Source organism: Mus caroli, unplaced genomic scaffold, assembly GCF_978045245.1.
Source record: "Mus caroli unplaced genomic scaffold, Mus_caroli_1 scaffold_6, whole genome shotgun sequence".
NCBI classification, from domain to species: Eukaryota; Metazoa; Chordata; class Mammalia; order Rodentia; family Muridae; genus Mus; species Mus caroli.
The window spans coordinates 120080250-120089752 of record NW_028227261.1 but is presented as its reverse complement, the minus strand read 5'-3'; the positions used below and the strand labels follow the sequence as shown (position 1 = coordinate 120089752).

Below are 9503 nucleotides of genomic sequence, written 5' to 3'. Positions count from 1 at the left end.
ACAGCTAATAATTGCCAATAGCTCTATGGATAGGACTGGGATTTCCTGACCAATTCCCTTCTCCATGGTGGGATATGGCCTGGCTGGGGTAGACAATGGAGGCCTGGCATTTGACATTTTAGAGGAAAGTGGCAACTCTTTTAGAACCATTTGTATGATATACTTAATATCTGGTTGGCAGTTAGTTGGGGCTGAAGACTCCGCTGTGATCAACAGGAACTGAGCACCACCGCAGCTTTACTAGCACAGTGGATGCTCACTAGCTGGGACTGGACAAACAGCTGAGACTGATAGAACAGCATTACTGATGTTACATTTTATAGAAAGTATTTCTTCAGAATCAGCACGACGAAGCTGTGGTCCAGGGAGGCCAAGGCTGCATCTCAAACTGGAAATCAAACCTGGCCTTATGAAAGAGTCATCAACATGGTACTGATTTTGAAGGCATGAAGGGGTCTTGAGATGTTGCTGAGACTTGACAGCACAGTTCCTGAAGAGAGGCCAGCAGAAGCTATTGGTGAAGGACCAGCCTTATTTGCAGACCTAATGCTTTTGTGTATTTTACATTGGGATAGTAACATAAGACCTTGGAGACAAGAAAGGAACTGTTATAGTGATATGTTAGTGTGACAAGCTGACAAGGAGTAGACTTGTGATACTTAATCTTTGTTGTCACCTTGACACACCCAGATCAAGGTAATCTCAGTTAAGAATTGCCTCCATCAGCTTGGCCTGTGGACACATCTCTGATGCATTTTATTAATTGTCATTTGATAGAAAAGGGCCCAGACCACTGTTGGCAATACAATTCCAGGCAGGTTGGTCCTGTGCTGTGTAAGAAATGCAGCTGAATGTAAGTCAAGGAGCAAGGCAGTAACAGAAAACACTGTTCTTCGGTGTTTTCTACTTCAAGAACCCTCTTGGAACTCCCACCCTGGCCTCCCTTAAGAATGGACTGTAATCTGTAAGATGCAATAAACTCTTCCCTTCCCAAGTTGGTTTTAGTCAGTGTATTATCACAACAGAAAGTGACCTGGGGCAGTAATGGCATCTAGAAAGAAAAACAATTATAGAAGAAATTCCATTAAAATTACATAGTTGTTGTATGTTTTTAAAATATGAGCAATGAGTCCAAGGAGAAAATTTAATTCATCACTTATTTCTATGTCGTTCAGATGAATATAATTACAAAAATCATTATACAGTCAAGTAGTGAAGGCACACACCTTTAATCCCAGCACTGGGGAGGCAGAGGCAGGCAGATCTCTAAGTTCATGGCCATTCTAGTCTACAGAGCAAGATTTCCAGGACAGCCAGGGCTACACAGAGAAACTCTGTCTCCGAAGAGAGAGAACGAGAGAGGGAATGAGAATCAGTATTATTTAGTGGACAACAGAAGACCAGAAATACTGTTTTTCCAAGTTCACTCCGATCCCATTCCTAAAGAAACTGAATAGGTATCTTCATCCCCAGAATTTCTCATGCAAGCTTCTGCAATGCTGGCCAGACTGGAGTGGTGCATTATGGGTTAAGAGTGCTTAATGCTCATCCAGAGAACCCGAGTTTGGTTCCCAGCCCCAGGTTCAGGCACCTCACAACGTGTAACTCCAGCTCCAGGACACATCATAAAATTTTTGATCATTTTAAAAGACATATAGTAGAAGATTCTAGTGGTTACTCTACATTACAGGTGCTTTGCCTGAAAAAGGAAAGAAAAAGGGGCTGATTCAGGGTTTAGCCATTACATTATAAGATGACAACAGCATCCACTCTCAGTCTTTACCACTTCCAATAAAATCTGATTTCCCTCAACATTTACATCTTGTATTCTTCCTAGTTTTGAGAGTTTGCATTTTTCAAATTATTTTATTTATTTACATTCGAACGTTGCCCGCCTCCTGGTCCCCCCTCCCTATTGCCTCTGAGAGGATGCTCTCCTTCTTCCCAACCCTACCTCCTGGGCATCCCCCTTCCCTGGGGCCTTAAGTCTTTTTACAGAAGTAGGTAAATCGTCTCCAATCAGACAAGGCAGTCCTCTGCTATATATGTGCAGGTGCCTCGGACCAACCTGTGCTGGTAGCTTAGAATCTGGGAGCTCACAGGGGTACAGATTAATTGAAACTGTTGGTCTTCATATAGGGGTTCCTTTAGCTCCTTCATTCCTTCCCCTAACTCTTCCATGGGGGTCCCCGACCTCAGTCTAATAGTTGGCCATACGCATCTACATCTGTCTCAGTCAGCTGCTGGTAGAACCTCTCAGAGGACAGCCATGCAAGGCTCCTATTTATAAGCACAACATAGCATCAGTAATGTCAGGCTTTGGTGCCCACCCATGAGGTGGATCCCAAGTTGGGACAGTCACTGGAGTGTTTGCATTTCAAAATGACATCAAGAAGAACCAGCCACAAGGGTAAAAATGTCCAGGTTTGGGAAAGAGGGCAACTTGCACAAGTCACCTGATTTTCTGAATGTTTCCAAGCCAGATAAATGTACTCAAATACAACACCTGAACAACAGTACAGATACCATGTGTTATATGTGTGCATAAAATCCCGATTTACCCTCCAAATTATAATAGATTCTCAATGAGTACATGATTCTAAATTCTAAGGAGAAGAGAATATTAAGAATAGGCTAGGGACTACATTTAGGTGTAATGAATAGAGGGGGAAACCCATGTCATTTGAGATAGTATTCACATTGCAACCGTTGCTAAGGAAACCACTTCCTATTCATGCACTGCACATAGTTCCCTTTTTTATTGTTACAAAGTGCACAATGTGACAATTAAATCATGAGAATGAGAGCCTGGTAATATACTTGGAAGATAGTCAGAGCTCTAAATAACAGGAAAGTCATTAATGGGGTTGTCTTCAAGACTAGAGACCAAGGTGCACTTATCACAGAAAATCCTACTTCCTCTCTTTAGTAGTCACTGCACAGCCCAAGCTACAGGGCCAATCTCTTCGCAAACACCATAGAATACCAAAGAGGTTTCTTTCTGTGCCTCTCCATCAAGCAGGGTGGTAGAAGTCATCCCTCACAGAATCATGCAGAATGGGAGCAGACAGAACATTCCTGCAACCCGAGAATACCATTAAGATTAGAAAAACTTACCAAGGCACCATGGCTACTTCATGGCAAATCTTTCTGATACCCAACATGGGAAAGATAATTCAGGGATCAGAAACCAGAAGTGAGACAAGTCCTGGAGGTCTCTAAAGTTAAACTTGCCCTATATCACAGAATTTCACAGAAACTTTCCTTTTTATTCATATCATAGACCTGGGCAGTCTTGACTTATTGCTTTATCCACCAATAATATTTATGCAGCACTCACTCTGGCCGAAGCGACACTGGAGACTTCACTGCACTGAAACAAACTTGATGGCAGTACTTGTTCTAGTCTCCAAACACCAGAGGGCTGGTAGCACCATGTCCCCAAAGCTTTGCTTTTCTTTTCTTTTTGTAAATGTATCATCCATTTATTTGGTTATTTATATCCTAAGTGCTGCCCTCCTCCCCGTTACCCCTCACTGAGACTCTTCCCACAGATGCACCTCATCTGGCAGAGACTTGATGCACCAGGGTCAGGGAACACCCAGGAAGGGCCCAAAACTTTTCTTAAGGTTCCAGAAACTAATGCCCTTTCTTTTCCCCTACTCATTTCAGCTTCTTCTCCCCCTGCTTTCATTTGCTGAGTTATCATGCAACAGACAGCCCTAAGCAAAAGACAATAGCCGAGAAACAATAAAAGGAAGGATATTGACTTTGACGAGGTAACAGGATTGATGAGTTAATTATGGAAAAGATGACTCATGCCAATTTTGTTTCCAAGTTATACCTAGTTACGGCTCACAAGTGTAAAAGTAGCACTTGAGAAACAGAGGTAAGAGACTTACTGAGAGTTCCAGGCAAGCCTCAGCTACAGAATAAGACACCTTCTTTTCAAAGAGAGAGAAATCAAAATGAATTTAAAGAATTAAGCTTGATTGGATTACCTAATTCTTCCCCAGCTCCAACGAGAAATTCTTTGGGCTTCTTTACTCCTTGAAATGGAGGCATTTTCATAGATGCCTCTTAGCATCCTGATACTTATTCAACAGTCTGTTAAAAGTCCATCATACTAGTGCAGTAGCCCTATTACCATACTCTCTAAAACCTGTAAGTCCTATCACATTCCAAACTTCAGTCATCAACCACTGACTCATAAAACAACAACACACACGTGCACACACACACACACACACACACACCACACACCACACACCACACACATGCACACTACAAAATACCTCTGCTTCAACCTTCTGGATTTTTTTTTAATTCTAAGAATTATGTTCTTCAAGAAAAAAATTACACACTTGAAAGTAAATCTAATTTCACTGGGCTGAATTTATTTTTCCTCTTTGTGTTTCCAAGCCTAGATATGGGCCAATATAATGAATTCCCTTTTTCAGCATACTGGGCAACTTCTCAATGTAGAAGGACATCCTGGATGGTAAGTCAAATAAGGGTCAACGGTGTGTCCAGCTCCTTAGCTTTCTATCCCAGTGCCTTTCACATAATAATATCTGTAACCATGACACTATCAACTGTTTGTTCAAATATATTTCTAATAATTTCTAGTCATATGCTCAAGATCCTGATGCCAATACCTAGTAAACAAGAGTAGCCAAGTATATTGCCTTCAGATGTGACCAGAATAACTATACTTTCAACTTATAAAAACATTCAAATATATATGATAGAAATTATAAAATGTACAAAACAAATTCTTCAACAGCCATTGTCCATAGGAAAGTATTTTACTATTTTAATCTGGGCAATGATGTGATTTGTATCCTCAAAGTTCACAGACTAAAACTTGATCCACAATTCAACAGTGCTGGGAGATGGGTAGGGCCCAGTGGAAGGTTTTTAGGTCTGGGGGCTTAATGGATTGATTTTGATTATATTTTAAAAACCTGAAGAAATAGGGGAGAGGGGTTAGTTGGTAGAGGTATTAATATATACACATAAGGACCTGAGTTCTGTTCCCTGACGCCCATGTTAAAAAAAAAAAAAAAAAAAAAAAAAAACGTGATAGTGAACACAGAGCTTGGGAATTTGAAGGATCACTGAAGATAATTGTCCATTTATCATAGTTGAATCTATAAGCTCTGAATTCAATGGGAAACCCTGTCTCGAAAACTCAGGTATAAAGAACTGAGAAAGACAGCTGACTTTGGATAATGTTGACTTCTAGCCTTCACCTTCATGAAATATGCATATGCACTCACATGCACACACACACATGCACATATTCACACACAGATAGACACGCACTTGCAAATGAACTCACATGCACACATACACACATGTACACACACATGCATACATGCACATACACAAAGAACTTGAAGCCCACACACTCTCTTGTTCTCTTCCTTCTACTCCTTTATGATGTATCAAGAAAGGCCTCACCAAGCCCTACTCCTTGTAAGCCTAATCTTTGAGAAAATATCCCTTACACAAGAGACTGAAACTTTTGCTGGACATCACAGCCAGTGGTAATAATACACCTTGAAGTCACTTAAGGCTTAAGACTGCTGGCCTACTATGTACTCAAACTGTTTGTTTAACCTGAGTTTGATGTAACAATCAAACTTACGTGCCTTGGATTTTCCATACAATCATCTTTTAAACCTGAGCTAACACCTAGCTGTAATTTTATGTCATGTGCTCTTCCATGCCCCTGAGAGAGATGATGCATATAAATCATTTGCTGAAAGTAGCAAATACAGAAACTGAAAGCCACTTCCTAAAATCTACCATAAAGGCTGAAGCATGGATACTAGCTGATAAACAATGATGTTTCTTATCTGGGCCAGTTGAGATCAGCTGGAGTCCGTGTCTTAATCCCTTGTAAATCTCCGTTATAGATTTCTGTAAATTATCCCATTCCTCCCCCACACCACACTATGATGTTATCTATGTCATCCAATAAATACAGAGAGAAGCCTTTTGTTAGGGACAGACACATACAGCTCATACAACAGGAAGACACAGAAACATGACCCACAAGGACAGACACAGGCACGGGACAAGCAGGTTCGGACAACAGCCTTTGGGCAGTCACATATTCAGGCAGAAAGGGGAAGAGAAGACATGGGAAGCATAGAGAGTTCCATCTGGATTCCAGGAGACGTGTGCCCTTATTCTTTCTTTTGTGTTATTTTTTGTTGTTTGCTTGTTTGGTTTGGTTTTTTCAGTTCCTTCTTTTGATGACAAAAGACATCACACAGACAAAAGACATTACACAGCAACTTGTCTTCTGGTTGGTGGAAGCAGTAGGCCAGACAACACTTGCCACAGTAACGCCTGTGTTAGTCATGAAAACTCCAGCACCACATTCATCAGAAGGACACTCTCGATGAGGTTGGCTGGTTCTGCCATTTTTCGTCCATCATATAACATTTCAGCACAGCCAACTTAACCTTCTTCATCTTTTGCTTATTCTTCTTGGGAGTGGTGTAAGACCTCTTCCTCCTCTTTTTAGCACCACCATGAGATCTCAACACAAGATGAAGGGTGGACTCCATTTGAATGTTGTAGTCAGACAAAGTACGGCCATCTTCCAGCTGCTTACCAACAATGATCAACAATGCTGATCAGGCAGAAGTCCTTCCTTATCCTGGATCTTGGCCTTTGCATTTTTTATAGTGTCGGAAGGTTCAGCCTCGGGCGTGATGGTCTTCCCCACAAGAGTCTTCACAAAAATCAGCATCGCAGTGGTAGCTCCACCTGCATTCAAAAAGAGGTGAATTAGACCCAATGACACTGATGAGAGTGACTCATAAGACCACTAACCTAAGCCAGGCCACAGGGCACACACTCCTCTTATTACTCTCTTCGTGTGACACTGGTCACTAGGGGTTAATCGTTAATGTAAATAATACATGCACATCTTGAGCTTGCAATTGAGAGAAATAAACTACCTTCTTTAAATATATATATATATATATATATATTATTGATTCTTTGTAAATTTCATATCATGCATCCCAATCCCACTCACCTCCCCCTCAAAAGAAAACAAAAAATAAAAAACAAAACAAACAAACCAAAAAGCAAAATCTTGTGATCAAAGCTGCAGTGTGTCACACTATGTCACACAGTACATCCTTTGCGCATGGGTAGGGGGGAGATATTCCTCCATTGCCCACCCTACCCCTCACCACTTGCAGCAGGCAAGAGAGCTGGTCCTGAGGGCCCACACACACACCACCACCAGAGTCAGCTCTACTCTGCTGCCCAAGCAAGGTGCAGGGCCCGTTCTTCCAGATGCTGCAGTCAGAGAGAAGTAACCTTCCAGTCTTATAAATTATCAAGTCTTAGGATTTCTGTTGTAGCAACACAAAATGGCAACACAAAATATTTTCTCTAGAAGAGGGACTAGTCGGAAAGAAGGGTTCAGCAAGAATGGTAACGACAAAAAGGAAGTAGTGAGGATGAACATAATCAAAAATATGTTATATGTGTATGTGTGAAAATTTTATCATGAAATCCACTAAGATAGATAATGATTATATGATAATAAAATGATGCAAAACACATCCTTATGATATCAATAACTAATGTTTATTAAGTTCCATGTTCTGTGTCAAATAAGCTAATGCATTTATTTGATTATTTTGTCTACATTTCAAGAGGGGAAAATAAATAAGCTGTTTCTAATGTAAACATTATTTTTTTGAAATTAGCTCATTTGACTTTCTATCATTTTGTAAAAGATTATGTTGGGTTAAAGTACTTGCTGTACAACTCTGGTGACCTTGTTTCACACCTGGAACCCACATAAAAATCTAGATATAGTGACATGCATCAGTAATCCCAGTACTTCTATAGCAAGACAGAAGACAGAGACAGGAAATTGGTCAAAAACTCCCAGGTGGCAGAGCAGGAGAAAGCAGAGAGACCTTGCCTCAAGTCAAGTGGAAGAAAATACCATTCCTTGCCTGAAAAACGGTCTTCTGATCTCTATGTGTACTACAGCACACACAGAGACATGTACACATATGTACGCACACAGACATACATACATGTGTGCACAAACATACCTACAGTCTTTAATTAAGAAAGAAAAGCAGGACGTGATTATATTAGAACCAGGCCTTCTAGGCTGATGAGAAGGTGCAGCGCAGGGTACATTCTGCCAAAACAAGCAACCTGAGCTCAATCCCCAGACCCTACGTGGTGAAAAGAGAGAACAAACCTCAATATCCACATACACACGTGATAAACTAATTAACTAATTAACTTATTAAGTATACAAAAAAAAAAAATAAAAACTACAGCTTCTGGACTCTTGCTGTTATAATTCATTTGGAAGTAAAGAAATATAGCTTCGCTTTTCCTCAGAAGTCATTATCCATTCCGCTTATTCATTTTATATAGAATATTTTAAAAATGACACAGTCGTCACATAAAACAAGAAAGTGCTAATTAATATCTTCCGTAAGAAAATAATAATTTGAGGCTGGGCATATAGCCAGTGGCAAACCAGTTGCCTAGCTAGTGTTCATGAGGCTCTGGGTTTAGCCATAGTATCAAACTCCCTCTTCTGGCCTCTGTAGGTACTGCACGCTATATGGCAGAAACATACACACACATAATAAAAAAGAAATCTTTCTAAAGGTAACCATGAAAAGAGTACCTTACAGGTTTTACTGTTTCTGTTACTCCTGTTTGGGTTCACGCTAAGGAAGGGAAGTCAGCAGTTTGGTCAGGTTTACATGATTTAGCAAATGCATATGATCTGATAGTCTTGGACCTGACCATATTCAAAATGGAGATCAAGAGAATCTACAAGCATTGAGATAACAGCTTCCCTGACCCAAGAATGGTGGGAGAAAGCATTGTCAAGAGGAGAAACAGATGAGTCCTCAGACTGGGTGGCAATGAGTAGAGTAGAATTTGAAATGCATTTGCCTAGGAGTATGTAAAACAACTGAACAGAACCCTGTGGCAAACAGAGAGAGCCCTAGGTGACAGTGGAAGGAAGGGGTGCATGCAGTTCTGAGTGGCTGTGTATTGTTTGACGTGGGCACAGCCGTGTCAAGAACCAATTCATGAGGCTTTGGTGAAGTTGGCAGGAATTTGATGAAGAGTATCCCCAGGGTGTGGTCAAAGGGATAGCAAAGCTGTCCTCTGGTCTGTGTTAGAATGTTTGCAGTGTGTGAAAGTATGAATGTTCATGAATTATTGACCAATGTGTACAAAACCTAGAAACTACAGCTTTCTCCCTGATGTTTCCAGCCTGCCACCTCTCACCTATGGAGGCCTCCTCCAGGGAGTAACAAACCCCTCCCCTGTGCTGCACATAATAAATGCACTGAGATTCTGGGGTTCTGCAGAGTTGGTGCTATTCCATCAGAGTGTGCACAGTCCACCTAGCAGCAGATTTACTGTACATGTGACTGTGTGTCTGTTCTTTCTTCATTCCCCTAGTGCTCCACTCA

The 9503-nt window shown here is 40.9% G+C and overlaps 1 pseudogene; it reads right to left on the bottom strand.

Moving 5' to 3' along the window:
• Nucleotides 1-1679: 1679 nt before the first annotated feature.
• LOC110292465 (ubiquitin-ribosomal protein eS31 fusion protein pseudogene) lies at nt 1680-6769 on the bottom strand (annotated as a pseudogene).
• Nucleotides 6770-9503: the final 2734 nt, after the last annotated feature.